At 41.9% G+C, this 26,311-nt stretch overlaps 1 protein-coding gene across 2 annotated transcripts in view; it reads right to left on the minus strand.

The window, feature by feature from the left end:
• The window catches only part of Gpr156 (G protein-coupled receptor 156), a 113,372-nt gene that overhangs the window by 84,089 nt on the left and 2,972 nt on the right, over positions 1-26,311 (minus strand). Inside the window, exon 2 of one of the 2 annotated variants that reach the window (XM_008842904.3) lies at positions 3,709-3,833. The exons of the other annotated variant lie outside the window; for it this stretch is intronic. The gene's annotated coding sequence lies outside the window, so the exon portion shown is untranslated. The remainder of the gene's footprint in view (positions 1-3,708; positions 3,834-26,311) is intronic. 2 annotated transcript variants of the gene reach the window in all.

Here is a 26,311-nt window from a genome sequence, read left to right on the forward strand (position 1 = left end):
TGCAGCTCTACATCTAGGAGCTTGGTTTAGACTTTTCTAATGACAGGACATGGATTAAATATGTTATAATACAAACATAATGTTATAGTTTTTGTCCACTTGGCATAAAACCCTAGAAATACTTAGGAAGAGTGACTTTCATCTGAGGAATTGTCTCCATCAGATAGGCTATAGTTACTTTTGGTCAACTTGACACAAACCTAGACATACTTGGGAAGAAGGACTCTCAACCAAGGAACTGCCTCCACCAGATTGCCTTGTGGGCATGTCTGTGGGAAATTTTCTCAGTTGCTAATGGACAAAGGAGGGCCCAGCCCACTGTGTGTAGTGCCACCTCTGGGCAAGCAGGCTTGAGCTATATAAGAAAGGTAGCTTAGCAAGTCAGGGAAAGCAAGCCAGTAGGCAGCATTCCTCTGTGGTCTCTGCTTCAGTTCCTGCCTTGAGTCCCTCCTGCCTTGGCTTCTATCTATGATGGGCTATAAAGTGTAAGACGAAATAAATACTTTCGTTTTGGACAGTGTTTTATCACAGAAGCAGAAAGAAAACTAGAACAAATAACATATACAACATCTAAAAAGAATGTGATTAATCTTTATGCTCTGATGTAAAACAATATTTAAGGCAGGCTGACAAACAAAAACCAACCAACCAATAACCACAATAAAAACAATATGGGGGCTGGGCAAATAGCTCAGTTATTAAAGTGCATGTGGTGCAAGCACAGAGACCTGAGTTCAGATCCTTTGCACCCACATCAAAGCCAGGTGTGGTAGTACTGGAGCGGTGGAGACAGGAGGAGCCTTTGGCTTGCTGACCAGCCAGCCTACCCAAACCAGTGAGATAGCTGGTTCCAAAAAAGAATGTGGAAAGCAATTGAGGAAGATACCTGACACTGACCTCCGACCTGCACAAGCAGGTACACACACGTGCACGTGCACACACATGAACATGTACACATACATATACATATACACTCACAAATGTCCAACATCCAATAAAAAACACATAGCATTTAAAGAAATGTGACCCATAAATATAAAAAATTTAATATAGATCAATGGAAACAAATAATAGAAATGATATAGATAGCACATACAGATCTTGAACTATTATAAATATGTTCTAGGCAAAGCACAAGCAAGATGAGGAGATAAACTATAAAGAAGATCTAAATAGCACTTTTAGAGATAAAAATATAATATCTGGGGCTGGAGAGATGGCTCAGCAGTTAAGAACACTGGTTGTTCTTGCAGAAGACCCAGGTTCGAATCCCAGAACCCACATGGAAGCCAACAACTGTCTGTAACTCCAGTTCTAGGGGATCTGATGGCCTCTTCTGTCCTCCACGGGCATTGCACGACATGGGTGCACTTACCTACATGCAGGCAGTACACTCATACACATAAAATAAAATATATATATATAATATCTGAAGTAAAAATACTCTACATTAGAGACTTTAGGAAGAAATATTTGTGTCAAGACTTAGCAACTTAAATTGTCCAAAATGAAGTCTAGAGGGAAAAATGGATAATAAAAATGAGCACAGCCTAAGTGACATACGGACAATAGCAATTGCCCTAACACACATGTAATTGGTATTCCAGGGCAGAAAGGGGAAGAGAGGGCTAGAAAAAAATTTGCAAGAAATTATAATATTTTTCATTTTCAGAGCAAGAAAATATGAGATAGATACTACAAGAAAAGTCAGAGGAAGTTTATATAGAAATAAAATGATACTAGGTGCAAATGTTTGTCTATGCAAAAGAATTAAGAGTGAGAACATGCTAGTCTGTAAGAAACTGTAACTGTGTAGCCATTTCCTCCAGATTGAAAATTTGGGGGTAGGGGTGGCTGTGGGGGGAAAATTTACAGGCTCATGAAACTTCCAAGAAACTTATAAGAATCAAGAGGCTCAAGCAGCATAAATCCCACCACTCAGGAGGCAGGGGCAAGAGGATCTCTGTGAAATGGAGGCCAGCCTGGTCTACATATCTACATATCTACAGGCTAGCTGTCCCAAAAACAAACAACAAAAGAAACACAAGATTCACTAGGAAAGAAAAGAAAAGATTCAGAAGGTCTGTCCCTGAAGCTATAAAATTGGGCAGGGAGCTCCAGGGATGCAATTTCATGAGTTGCCACCCATACTGGGGTGGGCTTTTCAGTGCTGCAGCTCCCAAGTCACCCAAGCTCCTGCAGCTAACCCTTCCCTCCAAGCCCCTGTAGCTAACCTACCACCCAAGCTCCTGTAGCTAAACCTTCACCCATGTTCCTGTAGCTAACCCTTCACCCAAGCTCCTGTAGCTAACCTTTTCCCCAAGCTCCTGTAGCTAACCCTTCCCCCATGCTCCTGGTAGCTAACCCTTCACCCAAGCTCCCTTAGCTAAACCTTCCCCCAAGCTCCTGTAGCTAAATCTTCACCCAAGCTCCTGGTAGCTAACACTTCACCAAAGCTCCTGTACTAACTGTAATGAATTCCTTCACTCATTATACTGGACTTGAATGGAATTACTGCCTTGCTCTGTCATTACCCTCTCTTTCTGGGGTGAACAGAAATATTCACCCTAAAAAAGCATCATAACAATGTAAAAATTTTTTTTGATATTTTTTAAAGTTATGCTTATAAGCAAGCATTTCTCAGAAAGCATGCATATATTGAATTCTCCTTTACACTTAAATCACATATATCTTTTGATCTCTCAAACACAATTGCCTTGGATCATGTTCTCATTTCTGGCTTGGTTGGAACCTGCCTTACTAACAATAAAATGGAATCATGACAGGGTTGGGAAATACAGCTTGATGATAAAGGACTTGTCTAGTATGTTCCAGGCCCTGGGTTTGAGTTCCAGCACCACAAAACAGGGCATAACACACAAGCCTGACTCACACAGACTTCCAGAGCTAGGAAATGAGGATATAAATGTATGAGGGGATTATGCATGGAGATTGGCACAGATCTCAAGGACAATATATTCCCTTTCTCTCTAAAATGCTGTGGCTGGTTTTTTTTTTTTTTTTAGCAGTAAAAATGTGGCAGGCTCTGTCCTAGAAACCTGGAATGCAGTAGTAAACAAGATGAAGATCTCCACTTTAAAGAATTTGTGTTTCAATAGGAAAGTTGAAGAATAATCAGTGAACACAATATGTAAATAAATGAGATGTTATGTTTAAAAGTATTGAGGACAGTGGAGGAAGAGGTAGAGCCAGGAAAGATTATTGAGAAGGCCAGGGGAGATATGAAGAAATCTCAAATGAGGCTGTCAGATTTTCCTCCTGACCATGACCAAAAAAAAAAAAAAAAAAAAACACCAAAGGCCGATTCTACTATGAAAACTATTAGTTTCCACAATAATCTCTCCTCCCTTACTACAGGGAACAAGAGTGATACTGACGATGAAAGGTGGCGAACACTGGGCAGAGTGTGGTGGGAGGGCACTTGCTTAGCAGTGAAGTCTTGCTTTCCATCTCCAGCATTTACACACGCACACACACACACACTCACATATACACACATGCTCATACATACACACACAGGCACACGTACCACATATATGCACACCAGTATGCAAGCATACACAAACAGAGCAACTCTACTTAGAGCCAACTGAGTAGACTTTGGGGGAGATTTGCTTTTTCTCTTTCCTCCAGTGATTTTTCACATTTCTGATGATCCATAGTGTATTTAGAATGGTTTACACACACCTCCTCTTTCTCCAGAACCTTCCCTTGTACATCCTCATCAGAAGTGTCCCTCTTGGATTTAATTCTATTTGATTTTCATATTCTGCGATTCCCAGTTTTCCTTTGCTGTCTATGTGCAAACATACCTAAATTTAAAAAAAAATAGATTTTTTTCTTTATTATGTATATTGTGTACATGGAAAACAGAAACAAACTCTCAGGGAATCGATTCTCTCCTTCCATCATGGGTTCTGGGGATCAAACTCAGATAGGCAGGCTTTCAAGGCAAGCACTTTTACATGCTGAGCCATCTTGCCAGCCCTGTTCTGTAGATAATTTTAGAACTCAGAAAAGTACAGGGAAGAGAATAACAAAATTAATCAATGCCCTGGTGCATGCATTCTAGACCATCCTCTCCCATTTACCCACACTACCTCTCAGAAAAATCACTCTGTTTTTGGTCTTTTTGAGACAGGGTCTTCCTGTAGCCCCGGCTGACCTGGGACTCACTATGTAGACCAGACTGGCCTTTAACTCACAGAGATCCACCTGCCTCTGCCTCCTGAGTACTGGGATCAAAGGCATGTGCCACCACGCCTGGCCAAAAAAATCACTCTTTAAAAAAAAATAAGCAGTATGATTAAAATAAAAAGGTGAATGGAGGCTGGGGAGATGGTTCAGCAAGCATGAGGAACTGGAGTTCAGCTCCCTAGAACACACGCAAAAAGCCAGGTGGGCATGGCATCCCACCTGTAATCCCATTGTTGGGCGATGGAGATAGAGAATCTTCAGAGTGAGCTGGCTATCCAGACGAGCCAAAACAGCAAGCTTCAGGTGCAGTGAGACACTCTGCCTCAATACCTGAGGCAGAGAGCAATCAAGGAAGACACCTGACATCACCTCCTGCCCTGGCATGCATTCGCATGTGTGCACCCCCCACATACATATAAGCATATCACACACACACCCACAAAAAAAAGTTTGGTGTGCTGGGCGTGGTGGTTCATGCCTTTAATCCCAGTACTTGGGAGGCAGAAGCAGGCAGATCTCTGTGAGTTCGAGGCCAGCCTGGTCTACATAGTCAGTTCCAGGCCAGCTGGGGATACAGGGAGACCCTGTCTCAAAAAGACCAAAAAAAAGTTTGGTGTGCTGGGCGTGGTGGTTCATGCCTCTTGACCTATAAGAATAAGGAGACCTGGGCATGGTGGTGCATATCTCTAATCCTAGCACCTGGGAGGTGGAGGCAAGATGATCACTGGAGTTAAGGACCAGTTTGGGCTACACAACAAGACCCTGTGGGAAAAAAAAAAGAAAGAAGAAAAAGGGAAGATATTTATACTGTTAGATTTCCAGGAGTAACGGAACTGACAGAAAGTCAGATGCGGTGAAATGCTCACGGTATGCTGTTGCCTGTTGTATATGAGAAGAGGGTTACAGTACACACAGTCATCACCTTATTTTATAAAGAAACAATGGAAGGGCTAATGGTGTGGGCAAATGTAGGGTACCTACAAGAACAGACATGGGGGGGTAGGGAAAGGGGAGGGGGGAGAGAGAGACAGAGAGAGAGACAGAGAGACAGAGAGACAGACAGAGAGAGAGAGAGAGAGAGAGAGAGAGAGAGAGAAAGATGCTTATCCATAAGGGGAATAAAACAAAGGGAGCAGACAGAGGTTAAAATCAACTTGTCAATGTTTTTACCTTTGACAAAATTCTATTTATTTATGTTTATTTATTTGTTTAGTTTTTTGAGACAGAGTCTCACTATATAGTCTTGGCTGTCCTGGAACTCACTATGCAGTCTAGGCTGACCTGGAACTTGCAGAAATTCAACTGCCTCTGCCTCTCCAGTACTGGGATTAAAGACATGTACCACCACGTCTGGCCTAAAAAATTTTTTTATTTAAATGAGAAATATCAATATGGAGTCAGGGTTTATTCCCCCCCTTCAAAAGAAAACCTATTTTTTAAAACTACTTTTTAGTAAGAGAAATCAGCATTCTTTAGCAAAATGGCTATTTTGAGTTACAAGCAGAAATATACAAGATGAGCACAGGATATCTTATCATACTAGGAAAAAAAGGATCAGAAATTATAGCATCAAAAGGATACAGAAGCGGCTGGAGAGATGTCTCAGCAACTAAGAACACTGGCTGCTCTTGCAGAGGACCTGGGTTCAATTCCCAGCACCCACATGGCAGTAACAACTGTCCATAACTCCAGTTCCAGGGGATCTGATCTGACACCCTCTTCTGTCCTCTGTGGGCTGGAGGAAATACACTCATACACAAAAAATAAAAGTAAAAAATATAAACTCTTTTTAAAAAAGGACACAGAAGTCAGTTTGCTGAGATCCCATTGGCCAATGACAGGAAAGGATGATCAACAGGAGTACTGCAAGTCACTGGAACCCACATGACACTGTATTCACTGAAGGGGCTCAGCATCACAGGGTTTAGGAGTACTCTGCAATGCTGATTTTCTAGTTTCTTTGTGAGGATTCATTTTTATAAACCTTTAAAATACATAGGTTTACAAATATATTTTTATGTTGTTACAGTACTCTTTCTTTTTTTTTCCACTGGGAAGCTCTGAATAAATCTGTGGCTCGCTCACAGTGACTGTGCACTTTCTGGTATCTGTAGCTCAGTCAAGCAGGTCTTAGATTAATGCTAATTTGCCAATTCTTCAACACTTTACAACTGATCTTCCTCCAGGCCTTTGGCAAGCATATATCATCTGGAAAGAACTTAAAAATATGTCTTCCTGGGGCTGGAGAGATGGCTCAGTGGTTAAGAACACTGACTGTTCTTGCGGAAGACCCAGGTTCGAATCCCAGCACCCATATGGCAGCTAACAACTGTCCGTAACTCCAGTTCCAGGGGATCCGACAGCCTCTTCTGATTTCCGCGGGCATTGCACGACACAGGTGCACTTACCCACATGCAGGCAATACACGCATACACATACAATAAAATTTTTGAAAAATCCCTCCCTCCCTCCTTCCTTCCTTCCCTCCCTCCCTCCTTTCTTCCTTCTTCCCTTCCTTCTCTCCCTCCCCTTCCTTCCTTCATTCCTTCGTTCCTCCTTTCCTGTGTACCTTCCTTTCTTTCTTTTTCTTTTCTTCCTTCCTCCTTTGAGACAGGGTCTTCATATGGCCTCAGTTGGCCTGGAATTCAGTACATAGATCAGGCTAGCGTGCATTTCACAGAGTTCTGCTTGCCTCTGCCTCCTGAGTGCTGGGATTAAAGAAAGACACATACAACCACTCCCAGCAAACTATTCATTTTTCATTCCATTCCATTTTTATATTAAAAGAAGGAAAAGTGGGGCAATTGGAATAGGGATGCTTCTGCTCAATGTGAGCAAATAGCTTCATTATTTGAAGTACTTCAGGCTTAGGCTACCCATAAAGAAAATCTAGTTACCTTCAGCTATTAACACAGTCCAGAGTTACCTGAGGGAGTCCCAATTGGGAGACTGCCTTGATCAGATTGGCCCACCGAGCACATCTATAGGTCATTTTCTGGATTGCTAGTTGATGTGGAAGGCTCAGCCCACTGTGGGCAGTACCATTCCTGGGTGGGGGTATCTTCTACCTGAGCAGAAGATAGGGAGCAAGCCAGTAAGCAGTATTCCTCTATGGTTTCTGCTTCAAGCCCCTGCCCTGAGTTCCATTGTGACCTAGAAGTGGAAGCCAAATAAACCCTTTCCTCCCCAAGCTGTTTTAGCCTGTTTTTATCACAGCAACAGAGAAGCAAACTAGAATAGAGCGAAAAGATAGATCTATATGGAGTGTTGCAGAAATGCATAGCTACTAACTAATAACCATGAGAGCATTCTACGTGTTCACTAAATTTCTACTGGCAATAATATTGTCTGAAGTAGTTATCTTCCATTCACTAAGTTAGGTGGCAGATACAAGGATAACTATGAATAGTAGGAAATGTACACTGCATTTAATTGCATTTTAATGCATTGTGTTATGTTCTAGTCATGGATTTCTAAAAATCTTGAAAATTGGTGATTTACACTAATAGTAAATTTCACTTCTATTCCTTGAGCATACACTGATTCTCCTAGGGGCAGACAGCATGTGGAAGCATGGCCAAGGAGAGATTATATCTCCCCCCAAACCCCACCTGCCACACAGATCCTCAGCAGAGAAGACAGATCACAGCTGTAGACACTTTCTAAGATGTCATGAACACAAGATGAAAGTGAGACCATGTTGCATATAGAGGATTAGCTCAGTCAGGGACAGTAGATAGGTCATAGAGTGGTAGAGCTAAAATGTCTTATCTATCAGGAAACCCAAAGTCTTTATTTTGTAGATGAGAAAACTTAGTCTTACAGAGGTTAAGGAAGAGGCTTGGAGTCACATCGAGAGTGAAGGTTCAGAATAAGCCAAATAAACCCTTTCCTCCCCAAGTTGTTTTAGTCTATTTTTATCAAAAGAAGGTTTCCCAAATTCACTGCTCTTTCTATGCTACATTACAGGATCTTTGAAGAGGATTGTCGTTGTTCTTTCACACCTTTGGGACACCTTGGGTAGAGGCTTAAACTTGGGGGAGGGAAGATGCAGACCTTGGCGTGTGTGTGTGTGTGTGTGTGTGTGTGTGTGTGTGTGTGTGTGCAGGGCAGGCTGGGTGAGGGTGGTAACTAGAAGGAAGCCAAGTTTGATTTGACTACAGGCATCCAGGATCAGAGTGGGCAGCAGCGCCTTGCTGTGGTTAGGGGTGTGTGGAGCAGACCCAAAGGAGAATAGGAACACAACTGAAGAAGAATATTTCTTAGGAGTGTTGGAATTTGAGTATTTTCTCCCCAGCAATGTAAAATGAACAAAATGAATCTGTTCCATAGCTCAGGTTTGCCTATAAAAAAGGAACCATGGTGAAAGATCCTTCCCAAAGTCTTTGAAGGGATTCTACATTTCCACATTCCTGGTTTCTAAATGATCATCCCAGGCCCCTGCAACAGGGTTTGTGTTGGAATCCTGACTCAGCAGAGGGCAGAGGAGGGACAGGAGGGGTAGCTGCTCCAAACACACCCTTCTGAGGGTATTTTAGCAGCAGATTGGGCTCGCTGTGAACCTCAGCAGCAGATGGGTGGAAGAAGGGAGTGGACTTGCCTCATTCCTGTCATCAGCTGTGGACCTTAGAGAGCACGAAGCTTTGAGACCCTTGGACTCTGTGTGCATTCTTGCACTTTACCTCCCCCCCCAACCCCCCACTCCTTCATCTGTTTCAAAACCTTTGCCCTTCTGCCCTTTTTAGCTTACAGTTTAGGATCTTTCTACAGCCTGAAGAACACTTTTTGCCAGACAACCTACAAAGCTATATATACTCTTAAAAAAACAATTTTTTTTTTTTGGTCTTTTTTGAGACAGGGTCTCCCTGTAGCCCTAGCTGTCCTGGAACTTACTATGTAGACCAGGCTGGCCTTGAACTCACAGAGATACGCCTGCCTCTGCCTCCTGAGTGCTGGGATTAAAGGCGTGCGCTGCCACACCTGGCTAAAATATTTTATTTTAAAAATATTTTATTTATTAATTTTATTTTATGTGTATGAGTGTTTTCCCTGCATGTGTGTAAGTACACCCGTGTTGTGCAGTGCCCATAGAGGTCAGCAGAGGGCGTTGGATTCCCCTGGAACTGGAACTATGGATGGTTGTTAGCCACCATGTGGGTGCTGGGAATCGAACCTGGGTCCTCTGCAAGAGCAGCCAGTGCTCTTAACCAGTGAGTCATCGCTCCAGCCCCCTGAAAGCTATATTCTTTTAGATTCATATTATTTGTAACCTTTCTTCTGCTAAACTTTATCTTTTTACTGTAGTGCTTAAACATTTCTGGCTGCTTGATAGACAGAATAATACCACCTAGCACAGTGTCTTGTACCCACAGTAGGTGATCAATACATATTTGTTTCATGACCCAAAGATTCATAAAGTTAGAGGGGTCACTGGAACCCTGTCTGCTTTCAGAGACCTACTCTAAAGTGTGTGGCTGAGTCTCAGGTACAAGCTGGCCCTACCACAAACACTGGCCTGTGAATCACTGCTGCTTCATATTTTGATCCTAGAGACCTCTTAATATTTCACAGACTGGGGTTTGAGAATGGAAAAAAAAAAGTACCATACAAAACCCCTCACTAACTTTTCAGAGTTGCACTGTTACCTAAAATCATTTAGGTACTATTATGCAAATTATATGTGCACGATTTCCATAAAAACCAGTCACAAATGTCAATTAGTGCTCATTAATATGCAATAAAATTCTCATTTGTAATCTATTAAGAGACAAGAATGAATTCCACTTGGCTGCCCTCTTTTAATGAGAACTGCTGTGAAGTACCCAGTGCTATTTCTCATCAGCCAAACGGTCAGGTGTCATAACAAATCAAGATCTAGGCAGGACCGAGACCAGTGAGAATGATCATTTGACAACTTCAGATGCAGGTTTTGGACAGCTCAGGTTTGACCTGATACAGCTGACACCTTGGTCCTGCTGAGTAGTCAGATCATAGACTGAGCTGGTTCATTAAGTTACTTTGCTACAGAGCACAGTGACCCCGAATGTTGGGTGGAAGGACTTTTGTGAGGTGCCATACAGCTGGGTGACTGTCAGTCTGTGCAAAAGCCTCAATGTTCTACTCCACAAAGGAGCCTGAGAGCCAAAGCCCTTGGAATTCAGGGGCTTATCCCTGGAAAGTCCTCTGGTACGAATTTTCTAAGTGAATTCACATGCTGTGTGTGAATTCCAGTTTCAGCTGGACATTAGATTTTCCTAAACTGTTGTTCAGTGTTGCTGTGCAACCCAAATCACTTGTGTGAGAGCAATCTAGGCTCTTTGAGGAGAAAGAGATGGAAGAGATGTAAACTATCAACAGACTAGTCACCACATATCCACTTCCTTAAACTGTTCTAAGCCTGGCCTGAAGGCAGGGGTGGGGGTTCTCTATTTCCTTCTTTCTCCTTTTCCTTCTCCTCTCCTCCTCTCCCTCCCCATTCTTCCTCCCAGACACAGTCTTGACATGTAGTCCTGGCTGGTCACATATGCCTATGTATCCCAGGCTGGCCTTGTATTTATGGCAATCCTAATCCTCCTGCCTTAGTCTCCCAAGTTTTACAGGCGTGCACCACCATACCAGATTGGATTTTTTGAGTATGGCCAGAGGCAGTAGTTATCAAACTTCAGTGCACATCAAAATCATCTGGAGAGTTCTTTAGGAAAGGCTGTTTGCTGGTGTTGGTTCCCACTTCCAGTGTTTCTCACTCAAAAGATCTGGATGGGGCCTGAGAATTTGCATCTCTTTCCATTTCTTTTTTGTTGTTGTCTTTGTTGTTTTTAAAGATTTTTGTTGTTGCTGGCTATTTTGTGGGGGTTTTTGTTGTTTTGTTTTTGAAACAGGGCCTCTCTATTCAGCCCAGGCTGGTCTCCAACTCAAGATCTTCCAATGTCTGCCCCTTTCAGGTGCCAGGATTACAGGCATGTACCACTACAGCTGGCCAAGAATTTGCATTCTAATGTGAGTGGTGCTGGTTGCTGCAGACCATGAATCACAGGATGGGAGCCCTAGTCCAGCATAAGAAATACAGGCTTCCATCAGCAATGGACTTGGGATAATTTACTGCGAGCTACTGTGACGTGGCTCATACACATAGATACATCTCAAGTCACTTGAACTATTCTCTAAAAATAATTCCAAGGAAGTCTGATTAAGAAATTAGACACAGAAGGGGCTAGAGAGATGGCTCAGCGGTTAAGAGCACTAGCTGCTCTTGCAGAGGACTCAGGTTCGGTTTCTAGCACCCACATGACAGCTAACAATCATCCCTAACTCCAGTTCTAGGGGATCCGATGCTCTCTTCTGACCTCCGTGAGCAATTGCAGGACACAGACAGGTACATACATGCAGGCAATACTTTCATACACATTAAAAAAAAAAAAGAGAGAGAGCCAGGCGTGGTGGTGCACACCTTTAATCCCAGCACTTGGGAGGCAGAGGCAGGCGGATCTTTGTGAGTTCAAGGTCAGCTGGACTACATAGTTCCAGGCTAGGTGGGGCTACAGGGAGACCCTGTCTCAAAAAGACAAATATATATATATACAGAACATTCAGTCTTTTCATTATTAAAGTCTGTATTTTGGTTATGAGACACTGCTGAAAGCTATGGACTCTCTTCTTACTAAAACATCAAACATTCTATATTGTATATACAATATTGAGGGGAGACCACAGCCCCATAGCCCCCCACAAACCCTAGTTATCCCAAGCAAAGAGTCTCATTTCAAACCACAACTCAGATGAAGCCAGGAATAGAAACATAAATAATTTTTACAGTATTCTCATAAATTCATGAATTTCTTTGTGGCCACCCACAAAGCATGATATGATGTACTAGGATGATAAAGGCTATGGCAAATTATGTCATAGTTTATCTCATTTCCAAGCTTTTTAGAAAACAGTTCTGTTAAGCTAGACATGGTAGTACATGCATATAATGCCAGAACTCAAGAAGCTGAGGCAGAAATGTTATAAATTTGAAGCCAGCCTGAACTACATAACAAGTTCCAGAGTTACACAGTAAGACTTTTTTTCACAGTAAGACTTCAAACAAACAAACAAAGAAACAAACAAAAACCCCAAATCAAACCAAACAAAAAAGCCCTAAGCTTTATTGAGGTATAAGTAACACACAATAAACTGCTATTAAGTGTCAGTTTCATAAATTTTGAGATACATATACTGTATTAGTTTCTTTTTGTTCTTTTTGTTGCTGTGATAAAACATCATGACCAAATGTGACTTATGGAAGAAAGAGTTTATTTGGGCTTATATTCCAGTGGGGGAGCCCATAATGACTGGGGAGGCATGGCAGCAGGTGGCCAGAGAAGGAAGCTGGCTGATGCTAATCACATTCCATCTAGTATACCAGGAGAGAGAGGAGAGGAGGGGGAGAGAGAGAGAGAGAGAGAGAGAGAGAGAGAGAGAGAGAGAGAGAGAGATTGAAGTGGGGTGAGGCTATAAACTTTCAAAGCCCAACCACTTCCTCTAGTGAGGCTCTACCACCTAAAGGTTTCATAACCTGCCCAAACAGCATCACTAACTGGGGACCAAGTAAGTCTATGAAGAATATTTCTCATTCAAACCACCACATTCCACTCCTTGACCCCCATAGGCTCACAGCCATATCATAAAGCAAAATGCATTGAGACCAACTTCAAAAGTCCCCATAGTTGGGCTGGAGAGATGGCTCAGCAGTTAGGAACACGGCTACTCTTGCAGAGGATCCAGGTTCACTTCCCAGCACCCACATGATCCTTAACAACTATTTGCAGCTTCAGTTCCAGGGGATCCAATGCCATCTTCTGGCCTCTGCAGGCACTACATGCATATGGAGGACTTACATGCAGGCAAACCACTCTTACACAAAAGATAAAATTTTTTTTTTAAATTAAAAAAAAGCTTTTGTCTCAAAGTTCCCATAGTCTCAACACTGTTTAAAAGTCTAATATCCAGGGGCTGGAGAGATGGTTCAGTGGTTAAGAGCACTGACTGCTCTTGCAGAGGACCCAGATTTGATTCTCAGCACCCACATGGCAGCTACAAACCATCCTTAACTCCAGTTCCAGGGGAATCCGAAGTCCTCTTCTGACCTCCGTGGCATTGCATGACACAGGTACACTTACATATATGCAGGTAATACCCTCATACATGTAAAATAAAAATAATAAATAAAATATTTAAACAAATAAAAATCCAATATCCAAAGTCTCTTCTGAGATTCATGGCAATCTCTTAACTGTAACTCCCTGTAAAATAAAAAGCAAATTATATACGTCCAATATATAATTGCACAGAATATATACTTCCATTTCTAAAGGGAAGAATAGGGGCATAGTGAGGAAATACTGGAACAAAGCAAGACAAAAAACCCAGCAGGGCAAATGCCAAATCCTGTAGCTCCATGTCCTGTGAATGAGACTCTAGTTTCAAAGAGCTTAGATGGCTCAGCCCCTCTAGCTTTGCTGCCTGTAACATACATCTCCCTCTTTTGTGGTTCCACTTCCTGTATGCAGCTCTCCTTGGCAGATGTCTCAGGGCTCTGGCACCTCCAACATCTTGTGGTCTTCACCGCAATACAGGCTTTACTTTGACAGTTTCATGGAAAGGCCTCTCAGGGCCTCCTGGTCTCACAGGGCCTCCTGGCCTCTTGGGCCTCCTAACCTTACGGGGCCTTTTCACAGAGATCTCAGTACTACCATATGTTGCCTGGCCTTAGTAGCTCTCTGATACTGTAGAAGAAGAATTCACAACCCTTTCAGTCTTGCATCTTTTATGCCTCCAAAGCCAGTACCATGTAGACAACAGTGCCAAGTTCAGTTGCCAACTTGGGATGGACCTTAACCCCTTTGGATCACATTAGCAACAGCTTTTGTATGCTGAAGCAATTGCTTTGTAGAAGCAGAAAACTCTCTAGGCTCTTTTTCACAAGTTGGGATCTTAGCTGGATGGGATTTTGCCCTAAGGGCACCTTTCCCTTTGTTCAAGTACAGAGCAGGAGGCCTTTCTTTAATGGCACTAATCTTCTTAATAATGATAGCCTCTCTCTCAATACATGTCTTAGATGTAATGGTAAGCCTCCTAGTTCTCTTTTTCTCTCTCCAAATGGTATATTTTGTATTTCTTTCTGTCCCATTTGCTCTTTTTTATTGTAGACTTACATAAGACTTATCAGTAATAACCATACCCTAGACTCAACAGTATTCAGTCTTGAAACTTCCTCTGTCAAAGAAATTAGTCCATTACTTTTTAATTCAGCCTCACATAAATTCTCAGGAGATGGGCAAAAGGCAGCCAGATAGTCTGCCAAAATATCACACAAATGGCCTTTAGTTCAGTTACTAATAGACACTTTGCTCTCCTCTGAAACCTCATGAGTGGGTCTCCACTTTCCATATTACTCTCAGTACTGCTGTCTTCCAGACTCCTCCTAAAAGGGCCTGTTAAGCTCTGCTGACAACATTCAACCACTTTTATAGTCCACACTTCCAAAATCTTCCACATTCCTCCAAAGAAACAACATGGTTCTTTGTTTCTTTCTTTTCTTTTCTTTCTTTTTTGAGACAGGGTCTCCTGTAGCCCCAGCTCATCTGGAATTTACTATGTAGACTAGGTTGGCCTTGAACTAACAGAAATCCACCTGCCTCTACCTCCAAAGTGCTGGGATTAAAGATGTGTTCCACCACACCTGGCTTATGGTCAGGCTCTTCACAGCAATAACTCCATGACTGACCCCAGTACCAACTTCTATATTGGTTACTTTTAGTTGCTATGATAAAATATCATGACCAAATGCAATTTAGGAAAGACTTTATTTTGACTTATGGTTCCAAAGGAGGCATTTCTAATGTAAGGAGGGCATGGCAGCAGGCAGCTAGAGCAGGAAGCTAGCCAGACACATTTCCTATTTCATTGGCATACCAGGAAACAAAAAGAGAGAGCACTGGAAGTGGGGTGAGGCTATTAACTCTCAAAGCCCACCCCCAGTGATGTATTTCCTCCAGCAAGGTTCTACTGGCTAAAGGTTCCACAGCCTCCCCAAACAGTGCCACCAACAGGCCACCAACAGTGTCCAAATACATGAGCTTCTGGAGGACATCATTCAAACCACCATATACATAGATATCTATGAAACCATTCTTGCCTTCAAAACAATAAACAGGTATCAACAGTGTTCTAATGTCTTGTTGCTGTTTGAAACAAGTTCTCCCTGTAGCCCCAGGTAGCCTGGAACTTGCTTTGTATACCAGGTTGATCTCGATCTTGCAGAGATATGCCTGCTTCTGCCTCCCTAGTGCTGGGATAAAGGCATGTGCCACCATGCCTGGCATGTTCCAACTTTTTAAAAGTTTGTTTTGGTTTTGTTTGGAGACAGAGTCTCATGTAGTCCAGGATAGTCTTAAACTTGTTATATAGCTGAGGATAGCCTGGAATTCTGATAATTCTGTGTCTTCCTCCTCAGTGCCAGGATTACAGGTGAGTGCCATCACTCTCTGTTTATGTAGTGTTGAGAGTTGAATCCAAGGCTTTATGAATACTAGGCAAGCACTCTATCAACTGAGCTACATCCAAGCTCCAAGGTTGTTTTTGACTATTTTCAGTATTATGCATTTTCACTTAACCTTTTCAGGTTATCCATTTCTACAAAAAGGTATTCTGGAATTATCATGGGACTGAATTGAATCTATTGATTAGTTAGGGGAGAAGTGACATCAGTTAGTTCTAGTAGCTCTTTGTAGGTTCCATTGGATTTTTATATAGATAGTTCAGTCTATGTGGAAAAAGCAATTTATTTCTTTTTCTTACCTTATGCTGTAGCTAGCACCTCCAGGACAACACTGAACAGAAGCAGTGAGAGTGGACATTCTTGTCTCGTTCTTGATACTTGGGGGAAGAATCTGATCTTTGACATTAAGTATGTTACATACAGATTTTTTTGGTATAGAGTCCCTCTATCAGGCTAGGCAAATTCTCTTCTACTCTTAGTTTGTTAACACTTTATATTTAATTGATCGAGTTTCATATTCCCTAATACTTATTGAATCATGATTATCCATTTCTTCCAAGAAATTTTCCCGTTTCATCTAAGTTGATGACATTATTGGAGAAAAAAAAAAAACTATTTAGAATGTTCCCCGCTTATCCATTAACACCTGTAAAATTGATAGCAATGCCACTTTCTCATTCCCAGCTGGGGCTACAGGGAGACCCTGTCTCAAAAAGACCAGAAAAAAAAAATTCCATCTAGTTACTGCTTTTTATAAATGACTTTTCACTTTCATTTAGTGAAAATAATGTCACTTTTGATTTATTTTTATTTTGTTTTATTTTTCATTTTTAATTAAATTTTGCATATTTTCACATGCATGTGGAGGTTGGGTGTTGACATCAGGTGTCCACCTTTATTGTGCTTTTCCTTATTTTTTCATACATGGTTTCTCACTGAACCCAGAGCTGGCTGGCCAGCAAGCTCTAGGGATCTTCTTATCTCTACCATTTCCTATTCTAGTACTAGGGTTACAGATGTATGCCACCATGCCTTATTTTCATGTGAGTCTAAGCCCAGGCCCTCATGCCTGTGCCTGTGTGCAGACACTTTACCCAATGAGTCATCTCCCCCACCCTTGAATTACTCTTTGACCCATGGGTTATTCTGAAGTATGCTATTTAGTTATCAAATGTTTGAGGATTTCTATTATTGGTCTCTCAATTCCACTCTGTTCAAGAACATATTTTGTATGACTTGAATCTCTTTAAATTTATTGAATTTGGGGGCTGGAGAGATCATTCAGTGGTCAAGAGCACTGACTGACTGCTCTTGAAGAGGACCCAGGTTTGATTCCCAGCACCCACATGGTAGCTGACAACAGTCCATAACTCTTAGTTCCAGAGGATCTGACACCCTCTTCTGGCCTCCACAGGCATTGCATGACACAAGTGTACTTACATACATGCAGGCATAACACTCATGTACACAAAGTAAAAATTAAAACAAAAAATTTATATTTACTGATTTTTGGTGTATAATATAATGCAAGACATGGTCTAGCTTGACAAATGCCTCCTGCATACTTAAAAAGAATATTATTTTCTTGCTGTTGAGTGGAAGGTTGTATAAAGAGAAATGAGGTTAAGTGGATTCATTTTATTGTTATCTTCTATATCCTTCCTTATTTTTGTCTTCTTGTTTAATCACAGCATTAGGCCTGAAGTGTGTCCTGTAAAAACAGCTGACATTGCCTCTGTGGCTCTCTGTTCTCCAGTGCTGTTTCTTATGAACTCTTGTTGCTTAGACTTTAAACTCTGCCTTTCTCAAGCTAGCACACATCTGGAAGCTGCATCTTGGTATGCCTGTTGTTTCATTTCACTGAATATCATAAACCATGTGTGTAGCACGTAGATGCTGTGGATAATTTTCTGCCAAAGACTATAGAGAAATCTTCTGCCAGGGGATGAAATAAGAACAGTTTACTTTAATCCAACCAGTGACTGGGACAATTGGGGTTTGCACTTCAATACTGTATACAACCTAGTCTATCTGTGTTTTCTACTAAATGTGCAGACATGGTCCTTCAGGAACTCCAGAAAATGCTTAGAGCTCTTTTCAGGCTCTTTCGTCTTGGTGGGCCTTACACTACAATTTTTATCTTTCCAATAAGTGCAATAAGACTTCAAGTAGCTCTGATTAGCTTCCCAGCTGTTTTGTTTTTTAGCACTTTCCCCTACTTGATTTTTTTTTTTTTTTTTTTTTTTTTTAATCTCTTTGTGCTACTTACAAAGCAGTGGGTGGCTAGAGGGAAGATTGCTCAGGCTACCAGGCTGATTTCTCTGTGCCTCTTTCCTTTCATGATCATAGTCTCTTGCATCCTGCCTCATGAGCTACTGCTTTCTCCTCAGTCCTATGAGACTGCAGAATATTCTGCTCAGCTTCTGTGACTCCCAGGTGCTACTTACTGTTTGGGCAAGTGGCTCAAGAAGAGGCAGTGTGGAATGCCAGGCCCTCAGAGAGTTTCCTTCCTTTCTGGGGCTCTTAGCTTTCAAGTCCTTAGCTTCCTTAATAGGTCTTCTATGACCTCAAATAACTTTTTAATACAGCTTTTCTAGATTTTCTCCATGGGAGCAACAGTCTACTGCCGGCTAGCCTGTAACTGTCAGGAGCAGATGCTTAATGTCTAGAAATAGCTTTAACCTTGCTTTTTTTTTTTTTAATTGACAAGACCAAACAGCTTAACAATAGCATTTGCAGGCTAATGAGATGGCTCAGTAGGTAAAGGTGCTTGCTGCCAAGACCAATGACCTGAGTTTGATCCCCAGGACCCACATGGTAGAAGGTAAAAACCAACTCCTTCAAGTTGTCCTCTGTCCTTCATATGTGGTATGTGCATGCCCACACATCCATGTGCATACATGTGTTTTGCACACACACAAATAAATAAATAAATAATAAATAAAGATAACATTTACTCTATAAACACAAATGACAGTACAAATACTATATGACTATCCTTAGTATTAACTACATCAGTCATCAATTGAGATATATTATAGAATCCTTAAGTTATAAAAGGCATCTATGGCTCAGTGGTTAAGAACACTGGTTGCTCTTGCAGAGGACCTGGGCTTGATAACCAGCACTCACATGGTGGCTAACAACTGTCCATAACTCCAGTTCCAGGGGAATCTGGATGCACTCGGGTGTACTCACATACATGCAGGCAATACACTCATACACATAAAATAAAAATAATAAAATGTTTTTAAAAGGCACCTATGGTAGGGACCAATTTTAGTATCATTATTATTGAGTACAGATTTGAAAAGTAAAAATTTATGTAAAATATGTTTTAACATAAAGGCTAATGCTTATTTGCAGGCATATATGTACAAAGTAAAATTAAAATTTTCTCATTAGAAATTAATAGCAGTTTCCATTCTGTGTTTCTCATATTTTGGGAGACAATCTGGGATACAAAAATTCATTCTGAAGCTGCCAAGTCAAAGTGCAATGAACAGAAGCCATTCACAAACTGCCTGGGAAAGGGCTTTGTCATTTCTTTCCCTCTTAGCATTTGGAATGCAGTCTCCCACTGGAACTTCTGATAAGGATTAGAGATCACAAATTTCCATAAGGTGTTTACTAGCTCATAGATCCACTTTTATACCACCATCTTCACTGGGGATTTAAAAATCTTCTTGATACTTTGTTAGTCAACAGTCTTTCCCTCAGCTGTTCTCACCAATTTCCCTTAATGCCTCTATTTTCTCCAGCTCTGGTGTGGTGGGGAATCCCACTTGTCCCTTGCCTGATGGACCAAGTTTCACAGCCCAACAAGAGCAAAACTAAAAATGAAAGCCAAATACTCCTGAAAAGCTCACTCCTAAAACCAGGTTTATAAAATCATTTGTGTAAAAGTGTTCACATCTGTTGTTTGGCACTGATCCGTAAGCTCCAAGACCCCTTCCTCATTGCATAATCCTCACATCAATAATCAGTTACAGTTGATTGACTATATACTTATAAAGTTCTCTAAATCCCAAATCCCTCAAATGGAAGAAGACTGAGACAGGAATGGAAGGATTTTTCTCAATGCAACTATTAAGGAAAGGGTACAAGAAACAGAGCAGATATAGCTTTGTCGGAGATCTAGGAAACTTGCTATTGAAAGCCCACCCCTTCCAGCACATTGCCCTTCACATGCTCACCACAGATGAAGGCCATGTACAATTCCACTCCACAGCATGGAACAAATGAGCAAGGGGGATTGTAAACAGTCTGGTCAAGCAAAAGCCAGAGAGACACAATGCAACCAAGACCCTGCAGACTCCCTACCCACTGAGCTGGCATAATCCACATCTGGCAATCTTCCTGCGGGACCTCCTGGAGGAAAGCAGTGGAGAGAGACAAAAGGAGGGAGGGAAACACCTCATCCATAGTTAGTTAAAACTGTGTGTATTCCCTTTGTTCCAGAAATACCAGTTTGGGGCATCTCTCCCACAAAAGTAAAAACCAAAGTGTATGAAGACTTGGAATGTAGCTCAGTAGTAGAGCACTTGCATAGCATGCATAACGCCCTGGGTTCAACCCTTAACATCACTGAAAAGCAAGCAAACAAACCAAACCCTCAAAGTGTATAGATAAATGTAGAATGTTTATTGTGCCATAATTTATTGTCCAAAACCAAAGAAAATGGAGGGAAACATGAATATCTATTAAAGTTTAGGGAATTTTTCTATAATGAAGTATTAGGTAGCTGTTGATATTAAATTGGATTAGTTGTATGTGATAATCTAGAATAACATACACAATATGGTAAGTAACATGAAACAGCAAAGTAACTGGTACGATTCTGTTTACATACAAAATAGAAAATAATTCAACATTGCTTTGTTTGGTGATAGACAGGAACGAAGGCATTCACACTGAACCTTTGACAGTGAATTTGACATGATTAAAATTTTTAAAGGACTTGAGACTTTGTAATTGCATATAAATACCAGCCCCTAGAGTTCAGTGAGGTTTATAGTTTTTCTGGCACTAATTGATCCTAGTGGACAAAGGCAGACAGGAACTTCTCCTGGAGAGAAGTTGTGTCACTCAACATAAGCCAATTAAAGCACAGAATCAACAGTGCTGCTGGACAAGAGGAGTGGTTGACAGACAATAATCATATCTACTTTGCAAAGCCTCAGCCACAGAGCTTCCCAAGGGGCTGCGGGAGCTGGTATGCAGCCAACGAAGGCGCAAATGAGAGCAGCACAGGCTTTTGTCTGTGAAAATCCCACCCATCCCACTACTGACAGCCTTTGTTGGCTCTGATTTCTGTACTCCAGAGATGAGATGCATAGGGCTGGCCCAGGTTCTGCAGGAATTCATATGGAACTGTGGGGAGATGCTGTGAAGCTTGAAGTGGTCTGTTACGTTTTTGTGGAAGATGCTTTGAGTATCACTGGCAGCCACCTGTGGACCTTCCGATTGTCACCCACAGAGTGGCATTGGCCAAGGCAGTGGCCCTGCAGATATGGTACTTGGCTCAGATTTTGCAATTTAGTTTCATTCTAATAGATGTTTTTAGGATCTTCAGGGCAAGGGGGTGATAGTCGAAAATATTTTAAAATGTGGAAGCTAGAAATTAGAAGAATTAACTTTTAAATTATTCACTTGTCTTCCAACGATCTCTTCTATAATGCCACTCTCCTCAACCCATACCTCTTCCATTTTTCTATTTTTTAAATAGCTTTTCTTCAATATTTTCCTGGTTATCACAGAGACCCACGCTTATGATAGCAAACATGACAAATATATCAGCTAGCAGGGATTTTATCTTTGGGAGTAGTCTGAATTTGTGCACCTTTTAAAAAATATTTTATTATTTTTATTTTATGTTTGTGAATCTATTGCCTACATGTATGTAAATGCATCTGTGTCATGCAATGCCCACAGAAGTAAGAAGAAGATGTCGGATCCCCTGAACTGGAATTATGGATGGTTGTTAGCCACCAAGTGGGTGCTGAGAATTGAACCCTGGTCCTCTGCAAGGGCAGCCAGTTCTCTTAACCACTGAGCCATCTCTCCAGTCCCTGATTTTGTGTATCTTAGCAAGTATATGAATGTTTCACATTGTAGCGGGCATTATGAATGACTGTCAGAAAATGTGTGGAAGAGGAAGAGGGATCTGGACAGAGTACTGCTACTGGCTCCTGTGGTGTGGCCAGTCATGTGTTTGAATGTGCCAAGTGTGTATTTGTATTCCTCAGGCTGACTGTGGCAGTAGCCTCCAGACCTCCTCCCTCTCTTTCTCCTCACAGATGCTTTGGAAGTTGGCAGCATTTGCATGGAAAGATTCCCAGAAGTACTTGATCTTCCATTCCACGTTCTCACTTGCACATAATTGGTATCCATAGCCTGAGAAGGTCACACTGTCTTCCCTTTCCTGACTCCTGCCATTAACTTTCCCTTTCCTCTTTGCTCTGATCTTCTGGGTTTATTTTTAGCAGTATTCAAAAGCAAACACCCATGGCCTGCTCAGCCACAAAGACAGTCATTGCAATGTCCATTCAGAAGAGGCTCTCAATTAAGCACATACCCTGTTCCTCTGTTCAGAGGAAATGCTACACTGTCTTTCTGTGAAGGACTCTTCCTCACAGAGAACCAGGCATATTTAAAATTAGAGCTAAGAAAAGCTTTGTTTATCTGGAATCTTGCTATACTTGGAATCTTGTTAGACCCATATTTTCAAGTTATCTTACCTTCGGCCCAGGCCACAACTTCAACCCCCCCCCCCAGCATTTCCTAGTTAAGATGCCCTTCCCTCTCGAGGTCTTACCAATTATCATCCTCAGAAATTCATGATGGAGCTCTGGCAGTGTCCACAAACAGCCTGATATTCCAGCAGAGGCAGACAGCAATGGGAAACCCAGTGCACACTTGGACAGCTGTTTCCAATGTCACTCTGGCATCTATGCCACCCATGGTAGGAAGGGAGCAACCAACCAGGATCATGAAGTTTCTCTATGAGATCTTCCCGTGCCATTTTCTGTCCTCATTCCAAGAAATGCCTTCTCCCACCAGAAGGCCAGAGCTTCCTGGCTACTCTGCCCACAGCCAGCCTTCTTCATTCTGTATCTGTGAAGTCTATCAAGCACAGACTGAAAATACTGGGTAAGGAAAATTTGTCTGTGCTGAATATGCACAGACTTTTTTTTTCTTGCCATTACTTCCTAAACAATAGAATATAAGAACTGTTTACATAGTATTTATAATAGGTATGATGCATAATCTAAAGAATTTAAAGTTCACAAGAGGATATGCATAGGTTATATGCAAATACTACACGATTTCACATGAGACTTGAGTCATGTGGATTTGGGTATCTACAGGGGCTTTCAAACCAACCAACTATCTTGGCTACCAAAGGATGGGTGTGTCCAAAGCTCCTAACTGCCACTCTCAAGATTGACTCCCAGGACCATTACTTCTACAATTACCTTCTTCATCACAAGTATCATGTTTGGAAGGCTAATAGACTTAACAGCCCTCCTATCTATTTTTTTAAAATTCATTTTCTTTTATTTTTTAAAATATGTGTGAATGCTATGCCTACATGAATGTAAGTGATCTCATGTTGTGCAGTGCCCACAGAGGTCAGAAGTAGGCATCAGATCCCCTGGAACTGGAGTTACAGACGGGGATGTTAGCCACCATGTGGATGCTGGGATTCGAACACGGGTCCTCTGCAAGAGCAGCCAGTGCTCTTAACTGCTGAGCCATCTCTCTAGTCCCCGCTCCTATCTATTTTTATTCAAGGTTAAAGAATCAGCATCGCAGTTTACTAAGAAGTGTGGTCATTTTTTTAATAGGAACCTAAAGCCTGAAGGGGAAACACATTTGGAAGGTGGTCGACAGCCCTGTCTATGCTCCATTCATGAGCATGACATCAACTCCGCACTGCCAGCTGTCTCTTCAGTTCTAGTCCAGTGGACTGGGCAAATGGCCTGCAGCCTCAATGCCTGACCTTCTGCTGCCTGGTAACCCACACCTGAAGTATGCTGGCCCAGATCTGGGTTCAGGTGATAAAGAGATACCTAGACCTCAGTTGCTCCCACTTAAGGTAAGGGGGTCATGACTGAGCAGAGGATCAATGTACAGCCTAAAAATTCTGTTTGAGCATCTGAGTTTTCTTGGGGGGCAGGAAAGGGAATGGTGAGACCTGTTTCTGGTCTTGCTTGGGACTATATTAAAGGCATCTCACCTTCTGTTATCTCCATTAGTGTAGACTACACAGAGTCTCTAGACTGGCCTGGATATACCGGAATATTCTGGAAGTGCCTTCTATAAACACACCTCAAGGTATTGCCTATGTGGGGTGCATCTCCCGAGAATGGCTCAAAATCTGACCAAATTTCTGGCCAAAAGTTACATGGCTACCTAGGACAAACAAACTAAGGTCCTCTCTGTGTCCTTCATATGCTGGTCTTTAGCCTTATCTCATTGCAATTCACCTACCATCCCCTCACCTCCTTTGTATCTTATTCAAACCACACTGCCACTTTAGCCCTGATTCAAATACCTGCTGTAGGTCCACTTTATATTCTAGATTTCCCTCTGAAACATCCTCTACACTATCGCTGCCAGTCACTGAGGCACCCCTCCTTCTGAGCACTAACCCAGAGCCCCTTCTTCCTCTGAGGAAAACAATGATTTATCCTGTGGAAAGCCTGCCTAGGCTTCACTGCTGTCCCTAGACTCTTACAGCAAGAAGTACTAATTCAATTGTAGCACTGGGCATGGTTGGCTTTGTCCATGTCAGAATCAAAGGAAAAGCATTTTTTTCAAGGCTTGATTCCTTCATTATTCCATTTGGAATGGAGGTATCTCACTTTAATTAACCCATCCTCATTCTAGCAAATTCTTTTCACTGTCTCTTCAGGAGCACACTTGTCTGTCAGTGCACCACATTAACAAGCTCTTCTCGATCACTTTCAATACTACATGCTTGATGTGGATACACTGGAAGTTGATTTTTCTGCATGCTCATTCTCCCCCATCCCTAGAAAGCAGGGTGCTCTTGGGCTTTAATAACGTGAAGTGTTCTCAGGCCATATCATCTGTCCACATACCTCATGGTTATGACAAGTGGTTCAGAAAAATGCCTTGAGAAATCTAGATGGAAACCAATGCCCCATGGAAACACATAAATATTTTATCAGGCTCTGAACAAGACTCTTGCTCATAAATGTTTAAACACCTTGGTAGCATAATGCTCAGGGGCTGATTAGAGTCAGCTTGTGCAGGCGTGGGGAAGCTGAGAGGGGAGGAGGGGAATATAACAGAATATGGCAAGAGGCATTCTACAGTGTCTCTTTTAAAGACCTGAAAAACACTTAGGGTATACCCAAGGGCTCCCATGATTTGCATGGGCACTCATTTTCCATGTGCCTTTCCTCTGATATGTGAGGTAGGTAAGGCCGCAGCAGAGATATCTAGGGAGGGAACCAGCTGGCAGGCATGCACACTGCCCATCACTTGAGCCCCCATCCCCCTGCCATACTTCTGTCCGCATGGGGGCACAAGGAGGATTTTCAAATAAAGTACTTAGGACTCAAAATGAGGCAGATTCTATAAACATATTCATGGCTGCTTTATTCAATTTAGCCCCAAGTTGGAAATAACCCAAGTATCCATCAATTTGAACATGAATAAACATACATGATATCCATACAATGAGTACCATCTTGAAGTAAAAGAAATGAACAACAGATCTAAACAGCAAAAAGAAGCCCATCACAAGAGCATATGCTATATGAGTGCACTTCATGAAGGAGTGCATTCAGGAGCCATGCCTCGAAGTAAGAGGACCAGAACTGCTTGTAGATGGTGGGAGTGGCTAGAAAGAGGCAGGTGCAGTTTAGAAACACAGTGAAGACAAAAGACATCAGTGATCCCCAGGATTGTTATTTACCTATAAAATATTGATTGCCTGAGTTACCTTAAAGGACTTCTAGTATTTACCAATGGTTTGCAAGTCTTATGGGAGACAATGCCTTTTTTGTGGCATTTAGTTACTAAATTAATTCAATAATATCTAGTAATTGCTTATCATATGCCAAATAGGAACATAACCATAAATAAAACATTTTTTTTGTCTTTATGGAGTTTACAGTGGAGGATCTGTTCAATTAATAAAGAAACAGAGATGCAGTGTCAGGTAGTAATAAGTGCCAGGAAGAAGGAAGATGCAAAATCATAACTAAGGCTGTTTTTAATCAGGTGGCCAAGGGAGTTCTCTGAGGAGATCTCATGGTATCTGAAGGAGGTGTGTTCAGGCGGATGAAGGGGCACACTAAGCAACAAGATGTGATGAGTGAGGCCACACAGGCCCCATCTCAAAGGGCTGTGGTCAGCTCAGGTGCAGACCTGGGTTTTATTTGAAGTGTGAGGGGAAGCTTTGAAGGATGTTACACAGGGGAGTGCTAAAATCCAACCCTGCAATGGGGAATTAGAGGCTAGCCTGAGCTCCATAGCAAGACCCTGTTGCAGTGAATGAATGAATGACTTCAT

This window comes from Nannospalax galili, unplaced genomic scaffold (genome assembly GCF_000622305.1).
Source record: "Nannospalax galili isolate Female #2095 unplaced genomic scaffold, S.galili_v1.0 scaffold18, whole genome shotgun sequence".
Taxonomy (NCBI): domain Eukaryota; kingdom Metazoa; phylum Chordata; class Mammalia; order Rodentia; family Spalacidae; genus Nannospalax; species Nannospalax galili.